At 39.1% G+C, this 23,171-nt stretch overlaps 1 protein-coding gene across 2 annotated transcripts in view; it reads right to left on the reverse strand.

The window, feature by feature from the left end:
* Positions 1-22,761, reverse strand: part of SCAF11 (SR-related CTD associated factor 11) — a 72,496-nt gene extending 49,735 nt beyond the window's left edge. For both annotated transcript variants that reach the window (XM_068559840.1, XM_068559839.1), the window contains exons 1-2: positions 22,526-22,761; positions 506-559 (exon numbers count right to left, since the gene is read on the reverse strand). The gene's annotated coding sequence lies outside the window, so the exon portion shown is untranslated. The remainder of the gene's footprint in view (positions 1-505; positions 560-22,525) is intronic.
* Between the last annotated feature and the right edge of the window lie 410 nt (positions 22,762-23,171).

Genomic DNA, 23,171 nt, shown 5'->3' on the forward strand with positions numbered 1-23,171 from the left:
CCCACGCCAAACGGATTTTATGTATATCGCAGGATTAAAACTGATAAATCTGTATGACTCTCAGATTTTCATTATTAACAGGTGAACAAATTTTAAAAACTCCTGTAACTCAAAGAATATCCACATATAGAAAGAATATGAGTAAAATGTTTACAAAATTTAAATTGTCAAATAGTTCTTCAAACGGAACTTACACAAAGATAAATAAGTTCTTTATTCTACATTAATAGTATTTATCAAGATTCCTGTTTATCTGGAAATAAAAATGTTGACGCAAGACATAAGATCTAGGACTCACAAAGTAAATAGCCCTAGGATTTTTGTATCCTATTTTCTACTTTATATAGATATAGGAGATAAAACACTATATGCCGTAACATATGGCAACTCCAGCAAAAAAGAAGAGGTCATGTTTAAGTGAAGCTACAACCACAATTTCCTAGGTGGTACCTAAGAGTGTCATTTTGTTTTTAATAAGTATACAAATATTTACAAGGCTTCTTACCCTTAAGATTCTTCAGGTCGAGCAGTCAGGTAATCGGTTTTCCATCAAACTTTTCTGGAGAGGGAATTATGAAAATTAGTCCTATTTCATTTCATTTTCACCTAGTTGCTCCCTTATTTAACTTGGGTACAGAAGAAAGGAGACTAGGAAAGTATAAAGAAGTACTTATTACAGAGGGCCCCAGATGTGAGTATAATTTATCTAGAACATAAAACATTTCGACAGAGTGACTATATACCTGCAGATATGAAGACACACATATGTACTGGAAGCAAACAATAATGAAAACATTTTGTTCAGGGAGGGAGAAGCACAAGAAAACACATTTCAGCATATAGGAGAAAACCGACTGAAAACAGAGTAATGGAGAATTAGAAGAAAATCTACCCCAACAAATACACTTAGGCTTACCACCTAAGAAAGCAATTTAGAAAAAGATATACAAAAAGATATTTAAAGAGCCCAGAAATTCAACTACTAGTATTTAAATTACTTCCTGAACTCCAGATTTTAGGTATCCTTAGCCAGTAATCACTTTTCTCTTTTTTTTCTCTTCTTTTTCAACCGGCCCCACACTGGACTCCCCACATTTCTACAGCCTGCCTCTTTACTTCTCTTTCTCTCTCCCTCCCTCTCTCTCTCTATTTATTAAATATTTAGTCAGTGCTCCATATTTTCTAGGTACCACTAGGCCTTAAGCACTGACACACCTGATAAAAACAAAAACAAAAATCAGTAACAATAGAGTATAACAGATGCTGTAATGGCGATAAGCACAGGATATTATAGAAGCACACAATGAGCACCGATGTATCCTTGCAACATATACCTTTGTAAAAAAGCCTTCCCAATGAAGACCAAATGGATTTAAAATGTATTTTTCTACCCCCACCCAACTATTCTGTACCATTATAGCATTTCCATCTTTAAAGGACTCAAAAATGGAATTGTCAATTTAAACATGATAGTGAGGATTTTAATTTTTAAAACAAACGAAGGATATATGCAAACAGGTAAGGTAATTTTCTGACTATTTTACACTTCCTCTATGGGAGTGACCATTAGGCAAACATGAAACACACGCTGTACCTGATCCCACACAATAAAGTTTTATCCCCAGAAAAAGCTTTTCAGACTAATGTTTAGACATATAGGTAGAGAAAAGTATCTTTTCTCTTTCTTCAAATTTTATAACATAGTACATTTTCATACAATGATCTGAGTATGTTAATATCTAACTGAATGTAATGAATTAAAAAAAATAATTTACAGGTCTTTAATAAACAAAGTGTTTGCCCTTCAACACACCAATTTCCCTCTATTCATGATCACAAGTTACGTATTTTTTCAACATCGGACTTTTTAGCTAAAAATAAAACTCTTAGGGCTTCCCTGGTGGTGCAGTGGTTGAGAATCTGCCTGTTAATGCAGGGGACACGGGTTCGCGCCCTGGTCTGGGAAGACCCCACATGCCGCGGAGCAACTGGGCCCGTGAGCCACAACTACTGAGCCTGCGCGTCTGGAGCCTGTGCTCCGCAACAAGAGGGGCCACGATAGTGAGAGGCCTGCGCACCGCGATGAAGAGTGGCCCCCGCTTGCCGCAACTAGAGAAAGCCCTCACACAGAAACGAAGACCCAACATAGCAAGCAATCAATCAATAAATCTTTAAAAAAAAAACAACTCTTAATCAGAAACTAATTCAATGGAGAACCAACAAATTAGGATATCTATTTACAAAAACAGGAACAAAATTTTCATTCCTGCCAATACTTTGTATTTCACCCCACCTTTATAAATACCAACCAACAGTAAAACTGAAATGGATATAAAACTCAATCAATTTTTGTTTTATTGGATTCATTTACACGCTGCTATGGTCTTAACGTTTATATCCTCCCAAAATTCATGGTGAAATCCTTATCCCTAAAGGTGATGGTATTATTAATATGGGGGGCCTTTGGGATGTGCTTAAGAGGGTGGAACCCTCATGAAAGGGATTAGTGCCTTATAAAAGAGGCTCCAAAAAGATCCCTAATCCCTTCCACCATGTGAGGATTCAAGGGAAAGTCTGAGACCTGGAAGAGGGCCCTCACCCAACCATGCTAGCACCCTGATCCTGAACTTTTAGCCTCTAGAAATAATTTCATTCTTTTTTTTTTTAAATTTACTTATTTTTGGCTGTGTTGGGTCTTGGTTGCTGTGCGCAGGCTTTCTCTAGTTGCAGTGAGCGGGGGCTACTCTTTGTTGCAGTGCACATGCTTCTCATTGCGGTGGCTTCTCTTGTTGTGGAGCATGGGCTCTAGGCACACGGGCTTCAGTAGTTGTGGCACACGGGCTTCAGTAGTTGTGGCACGCGGGCTCAGTAGTTGTGGCTCACAGGCTCTAGAGTGCAGGCTCAGTAGTTGTGGCACACAGGCTTAGTTGCTCCGTGGCATGTGGGGTCTTCCTGGAACAGGGCTTGAACCCGTGTCCCCTGCATTGGCAGGTGGATTCTTAACCACTGAGCCACCAGGGAAGTCCCAATTTCGTTCTTTACAAGCCACGCAGTCTTGGTATTTTGTTATAGCAACCCAAACAGACTAAGACACATACTCTGCTTTCAGTTACTATTGCATATCAGGCCCTGGAAATACTTTCTATCCAGTTCAATTTTTCACAGGGTTATCAGTGACTTGGTTGCTTGTCAGCAGTTGATCAACAGTAGCAATTTTGAGGAATCTTTCCATATTCAACTCCTTCATTCTGGACCTATATCCAAAAAAAGGCTTGTTTTCTCAGCACCATTCACTGATGAACAGATAATCCTATGTCTTGTGGTTTACTAGGTAAACTGAAAATAAAGAACCTGAAGTCATCCACATTTATAGGTTTTATAATAAAAGCAGCTTCATATATCGATCCAGGAAGTAAAGATATGCCTTCAGAATGTCTCTAACATTCTTACAGTGTCTGCAACAGGAAATGAGTGCCAAAAGACTCCACTAATATGAAGGATGTCACCTCATACTATGCTCTATGATGACCAATAACCTAATTATTGAAACGAATCATTTTTAAAAGGTTAAAATGAATAAAAACTAAAACATTTCCAAAGTGAAAGGCAAGCCAGAAATCCTCAGGCAGAAAACATAGATTAAATTGAAAATAGGAAAACAGTTTTTCAAATGTAATATAATTTTGGTAAGAGTTCATGAAATCTATGCTATTACTCTAAAAGAAAAATTAATGTTCCCATTTTCTTCTACACTTAACGTAGCATCATCTCCTTGACAAAACTTGCACTGTTATACATGGCAGGATCACATATATGTTTAAAAAAATAAGATATAATTAACAAACCATACCTGACTACAAAATAAGGAGATTCAAGTTGCCATGACATTCTAAAACATATAATAAGTGAGACTGGGAAGTTTCCATTCTGTGTAAAATGGAATAAGCACATTCTACCTTGTTAATCTCACTGAATGAAACTATAAAACCTAGACAGAATAAATGGAGCAGCTAACTGAAAATTAAAAGGTAAGCATTAACAGGTAGATTGGGGAAGAGCCCAAAATCTGATATATTATCAAACTGGTAGTGCGTTTATAACTTCTTCCCCATCCAATTTTCCCTCCAGCCTAGGCTTCATGAAGCCTGAAACCTATAAAGTGACCACTAGTAAGAGAGAGAGGGAGAGAGAGAGAGCGCGCGCGCGCTGTGCGAGAGCGAGAGAGAGCGCGCGCGCGGGCTAGCACTCTAAGAAAAGACCTCTAGCTCTGCCCAAGGAGTAGGAAAGGGGCCTCCCAATACTCAAGAGTGAAGGAAATCTTTTTTTTTCTTTCTGTTCTTCATTCCCCATGCCCCAGTTCCCAAGCAATTCTGTGGTGGCAATGGCTCCAACAGTAACAGCAGCAGGGTCAGCAGAAGCCTAAAACTCTAAGGGAAAGGTACCATACTCTCTGACTGAAGAAACTCTGGGCTAATCTCATTGATTTTTCTCCTGTCTTCCTGTTATTTGGCTCCAGATGCAACTGTGGAAAGTATACACCACAGTGGAGTAAACAAAGACTGAGCTTTCTAGCCAGAAGACAGAAAAGTGTGTGTGGGGTGGGGGTGGGGGGGGATGTTCCAGGGATCTAGAAAATACCATGGATATAACAGACAGGAAAGAGCTTGAGACAGTAACCTGTAAGTTGTTCAAAATGTCCAAAATTACTTGGCATACAGAGAACCAGGAAAATCTCAAACACTCATGGGAAAAGACAACCCACAGAAACCAACACCATGAAGACACAGAATTGTCTGACAAAGATTTAAAGCAGGTAATAAAAATGTTCCAACAAGTAAAATCAAATACTCTTGAAACAAATGGAAAGCTAGAAAATCACAGCAAAGAAATAAAGTGCCACCAAATGAAAATTTTAGAACTGAAAGATGCAATAACTGAAATAGAAAATACACTGCACAGACTCAATAGCAGAATGGAAAGTCAGTGAACTTGGAAGACAGAGCAACAGAAATTACCCAATCTAAACAACAGAGAGAAAAACATAGGGAAAAAAAAAAAAAATCATTAGTGCCTCAGGAAACTGTGGAACAATGCCAAAACCCTAACATTCTTGTCAAGAGCTCAAGAAGGGGAGGAAAATGACTGTGGGTGCGGGGCGGGGCTGGGGGTGGGGGGGAGGAAAGGAGAGTAATAATAAGAAATAATAGCTGGAAACTCCCCAAATGTGTTGAAAGACATAAACCTCTACATGCGAGGAGCTCATAAACCTCACACAGGATAGTTCCAATGAAATTCATTCCTGGACACATCACAGACAAACTGCTGAAAATTACAAAGGAAAAAAATCTTACAAGTAGATTGAAATAACAATACATTACTTATGTGGGGAAGATAGGTTAATGATTTGAATAACTACTGATTTCTCATCAGAAACGACACAGGCCAGAAGGAAGTGAAACAACATTCTTAGTTTAAAATGGAAAATAACTTTAAAAACCTAAAATCTTCAAGCTAGTGAAATTATCCTTAAAGAACAAATGTGAAATCAATGAAACTGAAAACAGAAAAAAAAATCAATAAAACCAAAAGCTCATTCTTTGAAAAGATCAATAAAACTGAAACCTCTAGCAAGACTAATTAAATAGAATAGCACTGAATAGCCCCGGTACTATTTAAAGAAACTGAATTTGTAGTTAAAAGTCTTACAAAAAAGAAACCTCCGGCCCCAGACAATTTCCCTGGTGAATTTTACTAAACATTTCAATAACACAATCTCTTCCAGAGTTTGGAAGATAAATACTTCCCAATTCATTTTATGAATCCAGCATTACCCTGATACCAAAACCAGACAAAAACAGTACAAGAAAAGAACAAATTGATATACTAGATCTCATCAAAATGAACAATCTATGATACATTCATCCATACAGTGGACTACTACTCAGCCACGACAAGAAATGAACTGGTGTTTCACTCAACAACTTACATGAATCTTAAAGGCAATATACTGAGTGAAAGAAGCCAGTCTCAAAAGATTACCTACTACTGATACATAATTGCATTTATAGTACATTCTCAAAAAGTCAAAACTGTAGTAATGAAGAACCATTATCAGTGGCTGCCTGGGTCAGGGGAAGGTTAGACTACAAAGATAGCACAAGGGAGTTTTCTGGGGGTGATGGAACCATTCTGAATCCTGACTCTGGTGGTAGTAATAAAAATCTATACATGTATTAAAGTTCACAGAACTACATACCCCAAAAAGGTCAATTTTACTATATGTTAATAAATGTTAAAATGTTTTTAAAAGTAAAGACTAACATGACAGAGCAATCATGGGCAAGAATATAAATCAACTTTTTCAACAAAGGTACTTTTTCACTGACGACTGCACTCATACTCTCAGTCTTTATCGCCAACACAGAGACCACCCAAATTACATCACCACATTTGAGCTTGAGAGGAGGTATCTGAGGGTTCCTGTATTTCTGTAGCACTGAAAGGTCTCACAGACAACACATACCTATTGCTTGGGGAGACACAGAGATTAAAAGCAACAGACACAACTTCACAACCCCACTAAATTCTAAGACAGAACTATAAAAAGAGATCCGTTCTAAGACCCTAGTGATGGTATAGAGCTAGCAGGTTTTTCATTGTATGGGGGAAGACAGGCACTATAGATGGCTCCCAGTTGGGTTACTCTTATGTGACAGTTGTCCACTCTATGAGAAGATTATTCTTACAATGCAGTACTTTAATTAAAAAAGAAAAATGAGTGCCTTCTACATGCTTGGATAGTTTAACCCTAAAGAGTTTGATAAAGATACCATAATAATATGACAGGCTTCCACTATTTCTCCAAATGAGAAACAATTATAGAACAGCAGCATGTTATATGTACTCTAATAATTTCAATATATATTTATGCAGTTCTTCTCTAATAAATCCCACCCCTGCCTAAGGTATGGAGGAGAGAATAGAAGAAGGAAGTGATTATGTAATCTTCATTTATCCTTGAGATTCTCACCTCCATTTTCTCAACCCCATTTACTAAAGCACTAATTTAAATGATAAAGGCAAACCTAAAGCTCTTACATTTTTGTTTCTTTCCATCACCCATTCCTCAACATTTATTACAGGTCTGCTGAAGGCAAGAGTTATAAGTCTGGAAAAGTAGAGTTTACATTTAGAAGATTAAACCTTATGCCTACTAGAGACAAAAAAGCGAAAAGAACAATGAGGTGTTAGAGACTCACCTCACAACAAACCTCCCAAGAGGACTACAGGAGCCCTTGGGATCAAGAGCAATGTACTCTCATATCTGGGCAGAATAACCAAGAGGAAAGGGGATCCTGGAAGGAAGCAAGGAAGTAGAGAAAGAACTGGAGTCTTTTTATACTTTTCTTCTAACCCCAAACAGAAAAACTATAGACCATTTCTTTAATTTAACCTTTAATCTACCTTAGAGAGACTCCTGAATTTAAATGGTAATCCCTGTCTACCTACCTCCCAAAAAAGGAGATGGGAAAATTATGTAAGGCACAGGAAACATTCGCAAATAAACAAATCCTAAGAATTATAGGAGAGGAAACACAATAAAATACCACACACAAATGCTTGTTACAGAGGAATGGAAATGAATTTCATCTACAGCAGTGGGGGTAAAAGGACAAGGTTCAAAAACATTGCTTCTGAAATATTGCTCTGTTCTGTTTAAACAAGATTATAAAAACCTTACATTATAGAATTTCAACTCTAGAAATCAGTCTCTTTTTTGCACAGATGTTAAATGTCATTCTTTGACTGGTTCCTCAAGAAATGTCACTTCCTTTGTACTAATCCCTTCCAAATTGGTACAAGTTGCTATAGTGAAACTAATACGGGGGGAGGGGGGAGCAACTGTTATGTATAGTACACAGGACATCCACTCTCTCTTTACTCTAGCTATGCCTATTATCAGAATTTCTTAAACTCAACCTAGGTAGCCATCTCAGAGATAAACACAATTTTATTATGTTATGTAAGTATATGATGAATGTGTTCTCAAATGAATTTTTCACACAATTTAAAGAGGCATTTCACAATCCTACTCCTATGATACACTACTATTCTAACCTAGAAATGTTATTACATACCATGAAAACTTACTTTTAAAAAAAGCGAAAAAAAAAAACACAACACTTTTCCATGCTAGCATCAGGCATGGGCAGATACTGGGATTCTCTCCGAAATTTAATCTTATTTTTGGGGCTTCAAATGCCCCAAGAACTGGACTTTTGGCTGTGATTTTCACACTGTTTCTAGCCATTACTTTCTCTTTTTTTTTAAACACCGTTATTGCAGTATTAATTGCTTTACAATGTGTGTTAGTTTCTGCTGTATAACAAAGTGAATCAGCTATATGTATATATATGTCCCCATATCCCCTCCCTCTTGCGTCTCCCTCCCACCCTCCCTACCCCTCCCCTCTAGGTGGTTACAAAGCACCTCGCTTATCTCCCTGTGCTATTCAGCTGCTTACAACTAGCTATCTACATTTGGTAGTGTATATAGGTCCATGCCACTCTCTCACTTTGTCCCAGCTTACCCTTCCCCCTCCCTGTGTCCTCAAGTCCATTCTCTACGTCTGAGTCTTTATTCCTGTCCTGCCCCTAGGTTCATCAGAACCACTTTTTTTTTTTTTCAGATTCCATATATATGTGTTAGCATACGGTATCTGTTTTTCTCTTTCTGACTTACTTCACTCTGTATGACAGACTCTAGGTCCAGCCACCTCACTACAAATATTTCAATTTTGTTTCATTTTATGGCTAATATTCCATTTATATATGTGCCACATCTTCTTTATCCATTCACCTGTCAATGGACACTCAGGTTGCTTCCATGTCCTGGCTATTGTAAACAGTGCTGCAATGAACATTGCAGTACATGTCTCTTTTTGAATTATGGTTTTCTCAGGGTATATGCCCAGTAGTGGGAATGCTGAGTCATATGGTAGTTCTGTTTTTAGTTTTTTAAGGAACCTCCATACTGTTCTCCATAGTGGCTGTATCACTTTACATTCCCACCAACAGTGCAGGAGGGTTCCCTTTTCTCCACACCCTCTCCAGCATTTATTGTTTGTAGATTTTTTGATGATTGCCATTCTGACCGGTGTGAGGTGATACCTCATTGCGGTTTTGATTTGCATTTCTCTAATGATTAGTGATGTGGAACATCCTTTCATGTGTTTGTTCGCAATCTATATATCGTCTTTGGAGAAATGTCTATTTAGGTCTTCTGCCCATTTTTGGATTGGGTTGTTTGTTTTTTTGATATTGAGCTGCATGAGCTGCTTTGTATATTTTGGAGATTAATCCTTTGTCAATTGCTTCATTTGCAAATATCTTCTCCCATTCTGAGGGCTCTCTTTTCGTCTTATTTATGGTTTCCTTTACTGTGCAAAAGCTTTTAAGTTTTATTAGGTCCCACTTGCTTATTTTTGTTTTTATTTCCCTTACTCTAGGAGGTGGGTCAAAAAGGATCTCGCTGTGATTTATGTCATGGAGTGTTCTGCCTATGTTTTCCTCTAAGAGTTTTACAGTGTCTGGCCTTACATTTAGCTTTTTAATCCGTTTTGAGTTTATTTTTGTGTATGGTGTTAGGGAGTGTTCTAATTTCATTCTTTTACATGTAGCTGTCCAGTTTTCCCAGCACCACTTATTGAAGAGACTGTCTTTTCTCCATTGTATATTCTTGCCTCCTTTATCAAAGATAAGGTGACCATATGTGCGTGGATGTATCACTGGGCTTTCTATCCTGTTCCACTGATCTATATTTCTATTTTTGTGCCAGTACCATACTGTCTTGATTACTGTAGCCTTGTAGTATAGTCCGAAGTCTGGGAGCCTGATTCCTCCAGCTTCGTTTTTCTTTCTTAAGACTGCTTTGGCTATTCTGGATCTTTTGTGTTTCCATACAAATTGTGAAATTTTTTGTTCTATTTCTGTGAAAAATGCCATAGGTAATTTGATAGGGATTGCACTGAATCTGTAGATTGCTTTAGGTAGTACAGTCATTTTCACAATGTTGATTCTTCCAATCCCAGAACATGGTATATCTCTCCATCTGTTTGTATCACCTTTAATTTCTTTCATCAGTGTCTTATAGTTTTCTGCGTACAGGTCTTTTGTCTCCTTAGGTAGGTTTATTCCTAGGTATTTGATACTTTTTGTTGCAACGGTAAATGGGAGTTTCCTTAATTTCTCTTTCAGATTTTTCATCGTTAGTGTACAGGAATGCAAGAGATTTCTGTGCATTAATTTTGTATCTTGCTACTTTACCAAATTCATTGATTAGCTCTAGTAGTTTTCTGGTAGCATCTTTAGGATTCTCTATGTATAGCATCATGTCATCTACAAACAGTTGACAGTTTTACTTCTTCTTTTCCAATATGGATTCCTTTTATTTCTTTTTCTCTGATTGCTGTGGCTAAAACTTCCAAAACTATGTTGAATAATAGCAGTAAGAGTGGGCAACCTTGTCTTGTTCCTGATCTTAGAGGAAATGGTTTCAGTTTTTCACCATTGAGAACGATGTTGGCTGTGGGTTTGTCATATATGGCCTTCATTATGTTGAGGTAGGTTCCCTCTATGCCTACTTTTTGGAGGTTTTTTTTCATAAATGGGTGGTGAATTTTGTCAAAACCTTTTTCTGCATCTGAGATTATCGTACGGTTTTTATCCTTCAATTTGTTAAAATGGTGTATCACATTGAATGATTTGCATATACTGAAGAATCCTTGCATTCCTGGGATAAACCCCACTTGATCATGGTGTATGATCCTTTTAATGTACTGTTGGATTCTGTTTGCTAGTATTTTATTAAGAATTTTTGCCTCTATGTTCATCAGTGATATTGGCCTGTAGTTTTTTTTTGTGACATCTTTGTCTGGTTTTGGTATCAAGGTGATGGTGGCCTCGTAGAATGAGTTTGGGAGTGTTCCTCCCTCTGCTATATTTTGGAAGAGTCTGAGAAGAATAGGTGTTAGCTCTTCTCTAAATGTTTGATAGAATTTGCCTGTGAAGCCATCTGGTCCTGGTGTAGCCATTACTTTCTGATATATCATAAGTTATCTCATTTAACTGTTACAGTATTTTTTGAAGAAGGTATCTCCATTTTACATACAGTGAAATTAAGTAACTTGTCCAAGGTCTCAAAGCCAGTGGTAAGTAGTAGGATTGGAACTCACTAGCCTTTTGCCAGAAAATAAAACAAATATTAATCCAAGTCACTAAATATTAAAAATATTCAAACAATGAGAAGCAGTAACACCCTTAATGACTCAAATGACTATAAAATTATTAAGCTGTTATCTGCCTTATTCACTATATAACCCAGGATCCAGCACCATGCCTTCAAATGAGTGCCCAATAAACAGCTTTGAATGAATGATTTATTAATATGTATAATAACCTTAGATAATATTTACTCAACACATTTGTCAGGCATGATTTTAAACTAAATATATAAATAAGTTATGCTCCATGGGGAAAAAAGTAACACTTTAGAAATGAATAGCAAGACAGAGGTTCAGCAGATAAATAGTAACTATATTTAAAAAAAAAAAAGAAACAAATGGAAATTTCAGAAGTGAAAACTACAATGTCTGAAATAAGATCTCAACAACAGGATGGAAATGCAAAGGAATGAGTCAGTGAATGTGAAGATACAATAGAAGTGATCTAATTTGAAGAACAGAGAAATAAAAGACTGAAAGAAAATGAAGAGTCTCAGGGTCCTATGGACAACATCCAAAGTTCTAATCATGTCCAGAAAAAGGAGAAAGAGATTGGAACAGGAAAAAATATTTCAAGAAATAACGTCCAAAAAACCTCCCTAACTTGGTGAAAGGCACAAATTTAAAAACTGACAAAGTTTTGTGTACATCAAATAAGACTAACTCAAAAGAAAAACAAAATGAAAATGGAAAAGACATTTCAGTGAAGAAAAACTAAGAAAATTTATCACCAGCAGGGCTACTTTAAAAGACAGGCTAAAGGAAGTGCTTCAGGCTGAAAAGAAATAACACGAGAGAAAACTGAAGTTTCATTAACAAAGAACAACAACAAAATAGTAAATATTTAGGAATATTTAAGAAACTACTTTTTCTCCTTTAAAGTCCTTTTAAAAAGTATATGATTATTGAAAGCAAAAACTGCATAATTGTCTAATGGGGTTTTCATTGCATGTATACGTGTAATACATACAACAACATAAGATAAATGTCACTGGGGAATTACAGGGCTTCTGCATTTAGTTCAACCGGTAAATATGAATTCTAAGTAAATCTTCTGGCATATATATTATGATCCCTAGAGCAGTATTGTCCAACAGAAATATAATGTGAGCTGCATATATAATTTTAAATTTTCTAGTAGCCATATTTTAAAAGTTAAAACAGATAAAATCAATTTCATAAATTTTACTAATCCTATTATGTCCAAATATTAATACTGCAACATATAATCAATAAAAAATGTATTAAATGAGACATTTTATATTATTTTTGTGGTAGTAAGTCTTTTAAATCTAGTGTGTATTTTATATTTACTGCACACTTCAATTCAAACTAGGCACATTTCAAGTTGTCACGAGAAGATCTCAAGCAACCACTAAAAAATAATGCAAAGAGATGCAGCCCCAAAAAAGGGCCAAAGATAAATTTAAAGTAGAATACTAAAATATATTCACCTAGTCCAAAAAAGGCAGTAAATGGGGAACAAAGGAACATATCATATCAATAATTACATTAAATGTAAATAATCTATACCAATTAAGAGATTGTCAGGTTGGATTGTTAAAAAGACTGACTTACTTGGATCCACCTTCTAGAGTAATGAACATATAAACAAAAATAAACAAATGGGACCCAATTAAACTTAAAAGCTTTTGCACAGCAAAGGAAACCATAAACAAAACAAAAAGACAACACACAGAATGGGAGAAAATACTTGCAAAAGATGCAACCAGCAAGGGATTAATCTACAAAATATACAAACAGCTCTTGCAGCTCAATATCAAGAAAACAACCCAATCAAAAAATGGGCAGAAGATCTAAATAGACATTTCTCCAAAGACATACAGATGGCCAATTGGCACATGAAAAGATGCTCAACATCGCTAAGCATTAGAAAAATGCAAATTAAAACTACAACAACCTCACACTGGTCAGAATGCCCATCATCAAAAAGTCTACAAACAGGACAGGGTGTGGAGAAAAGGGAACCCTCCTACACTGTTGGTAGGAATGTAAATTGGTATAGCCACTATGGAGAACAGTATGAAGATTCCTTAAGAAACTAAAAATAGAGCTGCCATATAATCCAGCAATCGCACCCCTGGGCATATATCCAGAGAAAACCATAATTCAAAAAGATACATGGACCCCAATGTTCACTGCAGCACTATTTACAATAACCAAGACATAGAAGCACCTAATGTCCATTGACAGAGGAATGGATAAAGAAGATGTGGTACATGTATACAATGGAATATTACTCAGCCATTAAAAAAGAATGAAATAATGCCATTTGCAGCAACATGGATGGACCTAGAGATTATCATACTAAGTGAAGTAAGTCAGACAGAGAAAGACATATATGATATCACTTATATGTGGAATCTTAAAAAATGATACAAATGAACTTATTTACAAAACAGAAACAGACTCACAGACTCAGAAAACAAACTTATGGTTACCAAAGGGGAAGGGTTGGGGGTGGGGAAAGCACAAATTAGGAAGTTGGGGTTAACATATACAGACTACTGTATATAAAACAGATAATCAACAAAGACCTACTGTATAGCACAAGGAACTCTACTCAATACTCTGTAATAACCTATATGGGAAAAGACTCTGAAAAAGAATAGATATATGTATATGTTTAAAAAAAAAAAAAAAAAGCCCTAGGATGAGAATGAAAAAAAGGCAGTAAATGGGGAACAAAGGAGCATACCATATCAATAATTACATTAAATGTAAATAATCTAAATATATCAATTAAGAGATTGTCAGATTGGATTGTTAAAAAGACTGACATGCTGTCTGCAAGAAACTCACTTTATTTTCTTTTTCCAGGAAAGTAAATTTTATTGAGCTCCATGGCTGCCTTTAGGAACAGCCAGGAAGGAAGCGTGACATCATGGGGGTGGGAGGGGGTGGGGGGGAGAGAAACTCACTTTAAACATAAGGACATAGTAAATAAAAGTACAGAAATAAAAGTATGGGAAAAAATTACATCATGCAAGTAATAATCAAAGAAAGTTGAAATGGCTATATTAATATGAAACATACTATAAACTTTTTTTAAGGGCTTGATTGAATTTGTTTCTCCTTCATGTTCTGTTTCAGTTTTATCTAATTCTGTAGCAGTTTTGAAACAATAAAGATATTTTGTTTCATGCATCTTCCTCATATTACTCATGTTTATGTCCAAGTAACTGGACATGTACAACAAACAGTTCCTAAAGAAATATGGCCTAAATCATTAAAGCTGTCCTATCTGAAGCCTTTTTATCCCCCTAATAAATTCATTCATTTATGTATTTTTGGCTGCATTGGGTCTTCGTGGCTGCGCGCGGGCTTTCTCTAGTTGTGGTGAGCGGGGGCTACTCTTCGTTGCAGTGTGCGGGCTTCTCACTGCGGTGGCTTCTCTTGTTGTGGAGCACAGGCTCTAGGCGCGCGGGCTTCAGTAGTTGTGATGCGTGGGTTTCAGTAGTTGTGGCTCGCGGGCTCTAGAGCGCAGGCTCAGGAGTTGTGGTGCATGGGCTTAGGTGCTCCGCGGCATGTGGGATCTTCCCAGACCAGGGCTCAAATCCGTGTCCCCTACATTGGCAGGCGGATTCTTAACCACTGCACCACCAGGGAAGCCCCTGAAGAAGGCTTTTCTATGATAAGGTTTTCCGGTGAATGATAGCTTACAAAATTTTAAGTTATTAATATTTTATTCCCAGTTAGAACAGTAGTTTAAAGAAACAATTTTCTTGACAGGCCATCCAGGCATACAAAATATTTATGTTAACAAATCATGTATCATTTGTAAGCTGTTTCACTGATCCCAGAGAATTTTCAAAGCAATATTGCTGTGGCTGCTCTTTTTAATGTTTATATTTCTGTTTTAGTTTACTTTAAGCTGCTAAACTACTACTATGGTTAGGGTATTGGGCCTGGCATTGGACTACAAAGATAGATTAAGATACAATATCCTTTCAAAAAGTGGAAGTGCAAAAATAGGATACAAAAGATGAACAACAAAATAGCATATGCTAAGTGCCAAATGTGAGGTACAGGTCACTTTTCAGGACTAATTTAGTCAGAAAGAATTCATTTAGAACACTAATAGAAGATAAGGGCAAAGACACAATTATGGGCCAGAATGTAAAGGGACTTTAAGTCCAAGGTAGGACTTAAATTGTGTTTTGTAAAAAGTAGAGAATCACTAAGGAAAAGTCCACCTCTCTCTCACTTATCTATTTTGAGAGTAGTTTCTGAGATGTTTAAATCGGGAGTTTCGAAAATAATCCAGCAGCAAAAAGTGGGGAAAGCGAGGAAGCTATGGAAAACTAGTTAGGAAAAAATACAAACAACACTGGGGAGCAATAAAGAAGGCCTGATTAGGACTAAGCTCCCCAAGAGCAAGGGCCATGTTTCATCCCCAGACCTAATAGACACATAGATATCAACAAACCTGGAGCACAGAACTAAAGGTAGAGAGAATGCCTACTTTTTATCAGGAAATGAACTGAATACTCTGGCACACCTTTGCACATGTAACTCTCAAAACACATACCACAGTACATTCTAAATTAAACCACCACCAAGATTCAATACTAGAACACTGCTAAAAAGGCTTGAAAATCACTCACTAAACAGAGCTAACTTAAGGGGATGAAAGATAGAGATGGAGTTAGCTGCTATTACCACTGGACTCAGGTAAATGTTACTTAAAATTAAAATAGGTGAGGAAACTGGGACATTGATTAAGTCACCTAGGAAAGGTGACAATCAGTAGTATATGGGACAATCAGCATTCAAAGCCAGGTCTGATTGACTCCAAAACCTACATACAAAAGAACTCAACTAATTTTTACCTTACTGCTAAAATTACATTAAGAAGACTCTCTCAAAAGTACATCTGAGAACTCTAAGGTAAAAGGAAAAATAAGGAGGAAGATCAGTCTTATCACTAAGAGATGTGAGAATCTCAAGGGGGGTTAAATTAAAAGTTGAGAACATATCTGGTCATTAATTTTCACTATAACTTTTGGTGTAATAATCTTTTGTAAAAACAAGTAAGTATAATCCTTAAAAGAACATGTCTGTATGCTGCTATTCTTCCTGGATGTGTTGGAACCCAACTCTGTGACCAAGGTGTCCTCATGAGGGATAGTGAAAGAACCCAGAGTGAGGTACTAGAACTCAAGCAGAATGGCAAGATGCTCTGCATGAGGTATAAGAGAAGCCTGGAATGAGGAATGCATCCTGGCACAAGGTGTCAGAGCCAAAGTAGAGTGAAAATGTTATGCAAGACGGGGGAGAAAGCAGCAGTGGCAATGGGAAACTGGCTACATACCGGGTATTGATGATGTAAGTAAAAACACTAAGGATGATAATGGGAGCTAGGCTATTCCTTTTAAGAGAAAGGAGTTATACATTATGAGAAGGAGAAAACTAAAGCAAACACTGTGTATTGAAATTGGAGAAACTGGTACCAACTCATGTTTTTTTACATATAGATGGAGACATAAAGACAGCGCTCAAATCTTGGTTTCTAAACTCCTTTCTCCACTAAAAGAAACCACTCCTTGGAGAAATGGTTGATTCCAGGGCTGTGGCAAGGAAAGTTTAAGGTGAGCCTGGAACATTTTCTTGTGTCAAAAAGTAAGGAAGTGCTCAAAGCAAGTCAAAAGAACACAGAAACTAGCTTGAAGGGGCTTTCACTGGCCAAAGCTGGGACAATCTGAGAATCAACAAATAGCAAGTTTGATAAGGAATGGGCTTAATATAGTCTCAAAATACTTCCCCACAAAGTACTTATTAATTACTAAGACAGGAAAAAAACTTGCCAGTGAAGAAGCTTGGGAGACTTCACCTTAATTAAGAGATCAAAGTGCACATCATCAGTAAGAGGACAAATAGACACTGTATTATGCCATCTGACAGGATGCCATGAGAAAACAGTATCATCACTGTGATACTCCTACCAAAAAATGCACAGTCTGAATCCAATCATGAAGAAATATCAGGCAAATCCAAATCGAGAGAAATTTTACAACAAAACTGACCTGTAATCTTTCCAAGTGTCAAGGTCATGAAAATCAATAAAAGGCTAAGGAATTGTTCTAGGTTGAAGGACATTACAATTCAATGAATGCAACACAAAATTCTGAACTGGATCATTTTGTTATAGAGGAAATTACTGTGAAAACTGGCAAAACTTGGATTAGGTTTGAGGGTTATATGGTAGTAATATAGCAAGGTTAATTTCCTAATTTTAATATTGTTTATGTAACAGAAAGAAAGTCCTTGTCCTTGTTTGGGGTGATGAGACTGCATCTGCAACTTACTCTCAAATAGCTTTGGGGGAAAAGTTCTTTGCATTGCACTTGCAACTTTTCTGACAGTTTGAGATTGTTTAAAAAAAAAAAAGGAAAAGATTACTTATATTCATTTACAGCATCTAAAACTAGAATATAAGCAAAACAGTACTCCTTTCAAATGAAGAATATGTGTTTCCATCTCTTCTTATAATTAGAAAAGACTCTGCTTTATTATTCATGGGATTCTTTTGATCTATATCTGCACTGTCCAACACAGTACCACTATTCTGTTCCCCGACTGCACTGGCTATATTTCAAGTGTTCAACAGCCACTATCTACTACAGTTACTATCAGCTACTATATTGGGCAGCAGAGATACAGAACACTTCCATCATCACAGGAAGTTCTACTACTAGACAACACTGATGCAGAGTTTGGGAGGTCAACTGACATAGCAACTAACTAAAGGCCAAAGAGTCAGATGGACTTGGGTATAGATTCTTAGCAAGTGCTCTGACACTTAGCAAGTCATCTTACTTCTTAACTTCTCCAGAGCCTCAGACTCCTTTCTGTAAAATGGATTAAATACAACCAATACTGCAAGGCTGCTGAAAAGATCAAATGAAAATTCATGCAAAATGTCTAGAACAGAGTGTTTGGCACACAGTAAATATCTGATAAACATGAAGTCTCTTCTGTAATGTGAGTAGATAATTTCTTAATCTTTGATCCCAGTACTTTTAGACCTAGTTACGCAATTACTGGAGCATCAGTTTAAAAATAAGCTTACTATCCTGCTTGTTCAAAAGCCCAATGGGGCTTCCCTGGTGGCGCAGTGGTTGAGAATCTGCCTGCCAATGCAGGGGACACGGGTTCGAGCCCTGGTCTGGGAGGATCCCACATGCCGCGGAGTAACTGGGCCCGTGAGCCACAATTACTGACCCTGCGCGTCTGGAGCCTGTGCTCCGCAACAAGAGAGGCCGCGATAGTGAGAGGCCCACGCACCGCGATGAAGAGTGAACCCCGCTTGCTGCAACTAGAGAAAGCCCTCGCACAGAAACGAAGACCCAACACAGCCATAAATAAATAAATAAATAAATAAATAAATGGATAAATAAATAAATAAAGCCCAAAGAGCTCCATGTTGTTAAACGTAAACAAAAACCTCTTTTTTTTTTTTTGGCCGCACCACGCAGCTTGTGGGACTTTAGTTCCCAGGCCAGGGATCGAACCCGGGCCCTCAGCAGTGAGAGTGTGGAGGGCTAACCACTGGACCACCAGGGGATTCCCCAAAGAAAAATCTTTCAGCTCTCACCTTATTCAACTCTCATCATCACTTGACTCTACCCTCCCCTTGAAATACTCTCTTCCTTTGGTTTCTGTAATACCACACTCACCTCCTCTCTGACCTTCACAGTATTCTTTGGGAGCTCACATTCCTCCAACAAACTTTTTTCTTTTTTTTTTTTTTTTTTTTTTTTTTCAATGTTAGAGGCCACTGTGATTCCATTTTAGCATCTCTTTTTTCCAAGTTATATCAGCAGTTTATGCAAAAGAATGAGACTTGCATAGTCCCAAGTTTCAAACCACACTTACTATTTTTAATGTTTTCTAGCTGAAAGCACGTTAATTCATTATGTATTTGTTAAGTATCTACTGTAAGTCAGACATTGTTCAGTGTTTGGGAACAAAACAGTGACCCAAACTGACAAACCCCATTCTCATAGAACTTGCATTTGAGTAAAGAAAAAAACATAATAAACTTAAGTTAGTAAATTCTACAGTATCTTGGAAACTGTTAAGTGCTATGGAGAAAAATCTGGCTTAAAAAGGGCTAAGAAATGTGGGAGGAGGGCCTGTGTTTTACGGAGTAGTCAAAGAACATCTCAGTAGTAGAACAGAAAGAGTGAAGTAATGAAGTCAGAGAGGATGAAGAGACTCAAAAGGCTCAGAGCCTGGGAGACCATAATAAGGATTATGGATTTTACTACGACTGAGAAGGGAAGCCATTTGAGAAGAGAAGTGACATGATCTGATATATTTTACCAGGATCACTCTGGCTGTTGAGTGTCAAAGATTCTAGGTGAAGAAAGGTCATGGTGAAACCTTCTAGGACATTATTTTGTGAGCGATGACAATGCTGTTTTTACATTTTATATTGAACTTTTATGTGCTTAAGTACTAGGAATTACGAAGCCACAGCTTTAAATAAGAAAAGCGAGGACCACAACAATGCAAAGATGAGTCTTGGGAACAGCAATAAAATGATAAAGGGTATTTTAACTCTAGGCTCTAGTCAGTGTTACTAAAAGTTAGCACTCGGATGCAAGATAAGATACAAAGCTATTAACTTACTCTTCAGGATAGAAGATACAAATAAGATTATTTCACTGGGGCTTCCCTGGTGGCGCAGTGGTTAAGAATCCGCCTGCCAATGCAGGGGATGTGGGTTTGAGCCCTGGTCTGGGAAGATCCCACATGCCGCGGAGCAACTAAGCCCGTGTGCCACAACTACTGAGCCCGCGTGCCACAACTACTGAAGCCTGCGCGCCTAGAGCCCGTGCCCCGCAACAAGAGAAGCCACCGCACTGAGAAGCCCGCGCACCGCAATGAAGAGTAGCCCCTGCTCGCCACAACTAGAGAAAGCCTGTGAGCAGCAATGAAAACCCAACTCAGCCAAAAATAAAATAAATTTAATTTAAAAAAAAAAATTATTTCACTGGGCAAGGTAAGTCAAGATCCAATTTACATCACTAAAAGACAAGCGTAAATGATGGCAGAGCTTACTAAAAGGAAGTTACAATGAAAATTATTCTAGGGCTGACTATTACTTTTATGCCTGCCACTCTCCTTAGTAAGGTTTTACAGCTATTTCTCACTGATGAAAACTAAAAAAAATAAAAGTTCAGTATTAGATAGATGAGTAGGATAATTCTGCACTCTCTTATTACTAAAAGATGCTACTGATGAATCAACATCATGTAACAACACTGATTCATCCTATCTCTGATTAACAGCACAGCTTTTAAAGAAAACTGTTTAAAGTATTGGTTAGTGCCCAAGGATTATGGGGAAGCCGAATGATCTCTGAAAAGTTTCAATCTTAACCCAAGGACCCCGTTACCACTGCCTAAAGGCATACAAAAAAATTTCCCTTAAAAATTTCTCCATGCTATATGTTTCAGGCAGCATATTTAGGAACAATTTTCCATTTTCTTCCACAGTTCTTTTCCCCCTTAACATAGTGAAGAGTGTCTTTACAGCATGAATACACTTAAGAGTAAGGAGACATCCAAATCTTACCCAGCCAAAAACTTAAGATGTACTCAAATTCTCAGGCAGAAAGGTCACTATCTGAATGTAAAAGGCAATGATTATTACTGTACTTGCAAGCACCAAAAAATAATACAGCGAAAAAATGCAGTTACAATAAGAATTGCTAATTTTTTAAAAAAAACCTTCATATTGCATAAACAAAACACAAAGTAAATTCAGATTATCTTTGATAGGATAGTATAAGACAAAAGAAATCCAAAGACAGTTTCATTTCTTCTGCCCAGTAAGTTAAACAACAAAAACAAAAGTCCCACAAATTTTTTACTGAAGCTCTTAGCCAAGAGCAAAAAAAGTGAAATGATTAAGCCAACTGCCAAAGAAACAGGAAATAGAAAGCAACAGTCTGGAAAAAGACTTGATTACATATCAAAATTTTAATACCAATAAAACACAAAAACCACCAGTTATTTAAGAATGTACTTCAATATCTTGCTACTGAGGTAAGTGGTCATATATGTATGAATTAGCTTCTCTTTTAAAACGAAAAAAATGCATCTATTAAACATGCTCTTTCCAATATTCAGTGAATTTCCCAAATTGGGAAAATTTTAGAACAGCATCTACTAGCCAAAGCATTACATTAAAAACGTTTTGGTCAGTTTTGCCTAAAGATCTCAGTTCACTAGTAGTATGACAAAGATGTCAAAATGCAATCCAAAATGAATGAAAAACGCTCACCTCGTAGACACTTTAGGTAATGCGGTACAGAAATATGTTGAGGATATTCTAAAATTCCGCATTCGAGTCTGAGTGTTTTAATCAACTACTCTAAATCAGGCGCTTACTTTTAGAACCATTTTTCAAAATGGGGAGCAGGGGGAGCAAGACGGCCAGCCATCTCTAAGATTTGACTTTAATAGTTCAAAATTCCTAGTGTCTGAGGAGGGGCGACTGGTGCAGTTAAGTTTAGATCTCCCGGCCCTTCTGTTGTCAGTCCAGGAAATTGGTTTAAAAATCGGCGGTGGGAGAAGAGTTTGAAATTCAGGGCATGGGGTAACGCGGATGCTCAGAAGGGCCGGCACTTCCCTAGTCGCGCACTCCGAGAGGTCACGGCGCAGTAAAGTTTGGTTTCACAAGCGGGCTTGGACGCTATTGACAAAAGCAAAGTCTCCCAAGTCAAGCGGGCGCGGGGGTCAGGGAGCGCCCGGAAGCCCAGCAGGACACGTTTCCCCGGAGGGAGGGGGTGGTCGTGTGGCGACCCTGTAGCTGAGCCTCTAGCCTCAACCCACTCCCCCAGGACCCCCGGGCGGATACGGGCTGCGCCGGCGGAGGCGGCGGGAGGCGGGTAGGCCACAAGGAGGAAATGGGACGGGATACCGACAGCGAGGCGGCGGCGGCCGAAACGGGGCCGCCCTCGTGGGGTGGCGAGAGGGAAGGGGGGGGCCCTCCCGGGGGGGCCCTCCCCGCCGCAGCTTTCCCCGCTTCGAGAAGCGGCTTCAACTTTCCTCCGTACGCAGAACGCCGCCTGGGCCGCGCGGATTCCGAAACTTTGTCCGCCCTCCCGTCGCCCCGGGCCCGCTCACCGGCTCTGCGCCGGCCCGTAACCCCCACCCCGCCCCGACAGCTGCCCGCGCCCGTCCACCCCCAGGGTCGGCCCGTGTTTACCTCAGACTGAGGTCGAGGCGCTGGCTCCGGCGGCGGCGGCCCCACTGCAGGTCCCTAGGTCCCCGTCACGCCGCCGCCAAGTTCCCCAACATGGACTCCTTCGTCCGCTTTGAGGTGTTCCGGGGGCCGCTGGGGCGCCGGCTCTGCTGCCTGGGGCGGGAGGCGGCAGCGGACCCGGGCTGCGCGGCTCCGCGCGGCTTGCGCCACCGCTGCTCCCCCTCCCCCCGCCTCGTCTGGCCTCCTCCCTCCCCGCTCCGCGCGTCCTCTTCCCCCTCACCCCCAGCTCCGCTCCTATCCACTCAGCCGCGCTACCACAGGTCGGCGCGCTACGGTGACGCCGGCGGCGGCGGCGGCGGCGGCGGCGGCGGCGGCGGCGGCGGCGGGACCCTCCGCGCTTTCTCTACTCGCTCGCTCTGGCCCTGCGTGCACGGCTGCAGCGCTCAACCGGACCGCAAGGGGGCGCTGGCAAACCACCGTTTGCGACAGAGGAACGTGACGGGCGGAGTCACGTCACGCGCCCTGCGAGCAAGAGGGAGGACGGTAGCGAGTGGCCCGGGCTTCTGGGAAACATCCTCAGAGCCTCAGCTCTCCTCCCAAGCCTCGGGTTCTGCGCATGCGCCGTGCGTGGCACGCTGGAGTCCGCCCT

This window comes from Eschrichtius robustus, chromosome 13 (genome assembly GCF_028021215.1).
Source record: "Eschrichtius robustus isolate mEscRob2 chromosome 13, mEscRob2.pri, whole genome shotgun sequence".
NCBI lineage: Eukaryota > Metazoa > Chordata > Mammalia > Artiodactyla > Eschrichtiidae > Eschrichtius > Eschrichtius robustus.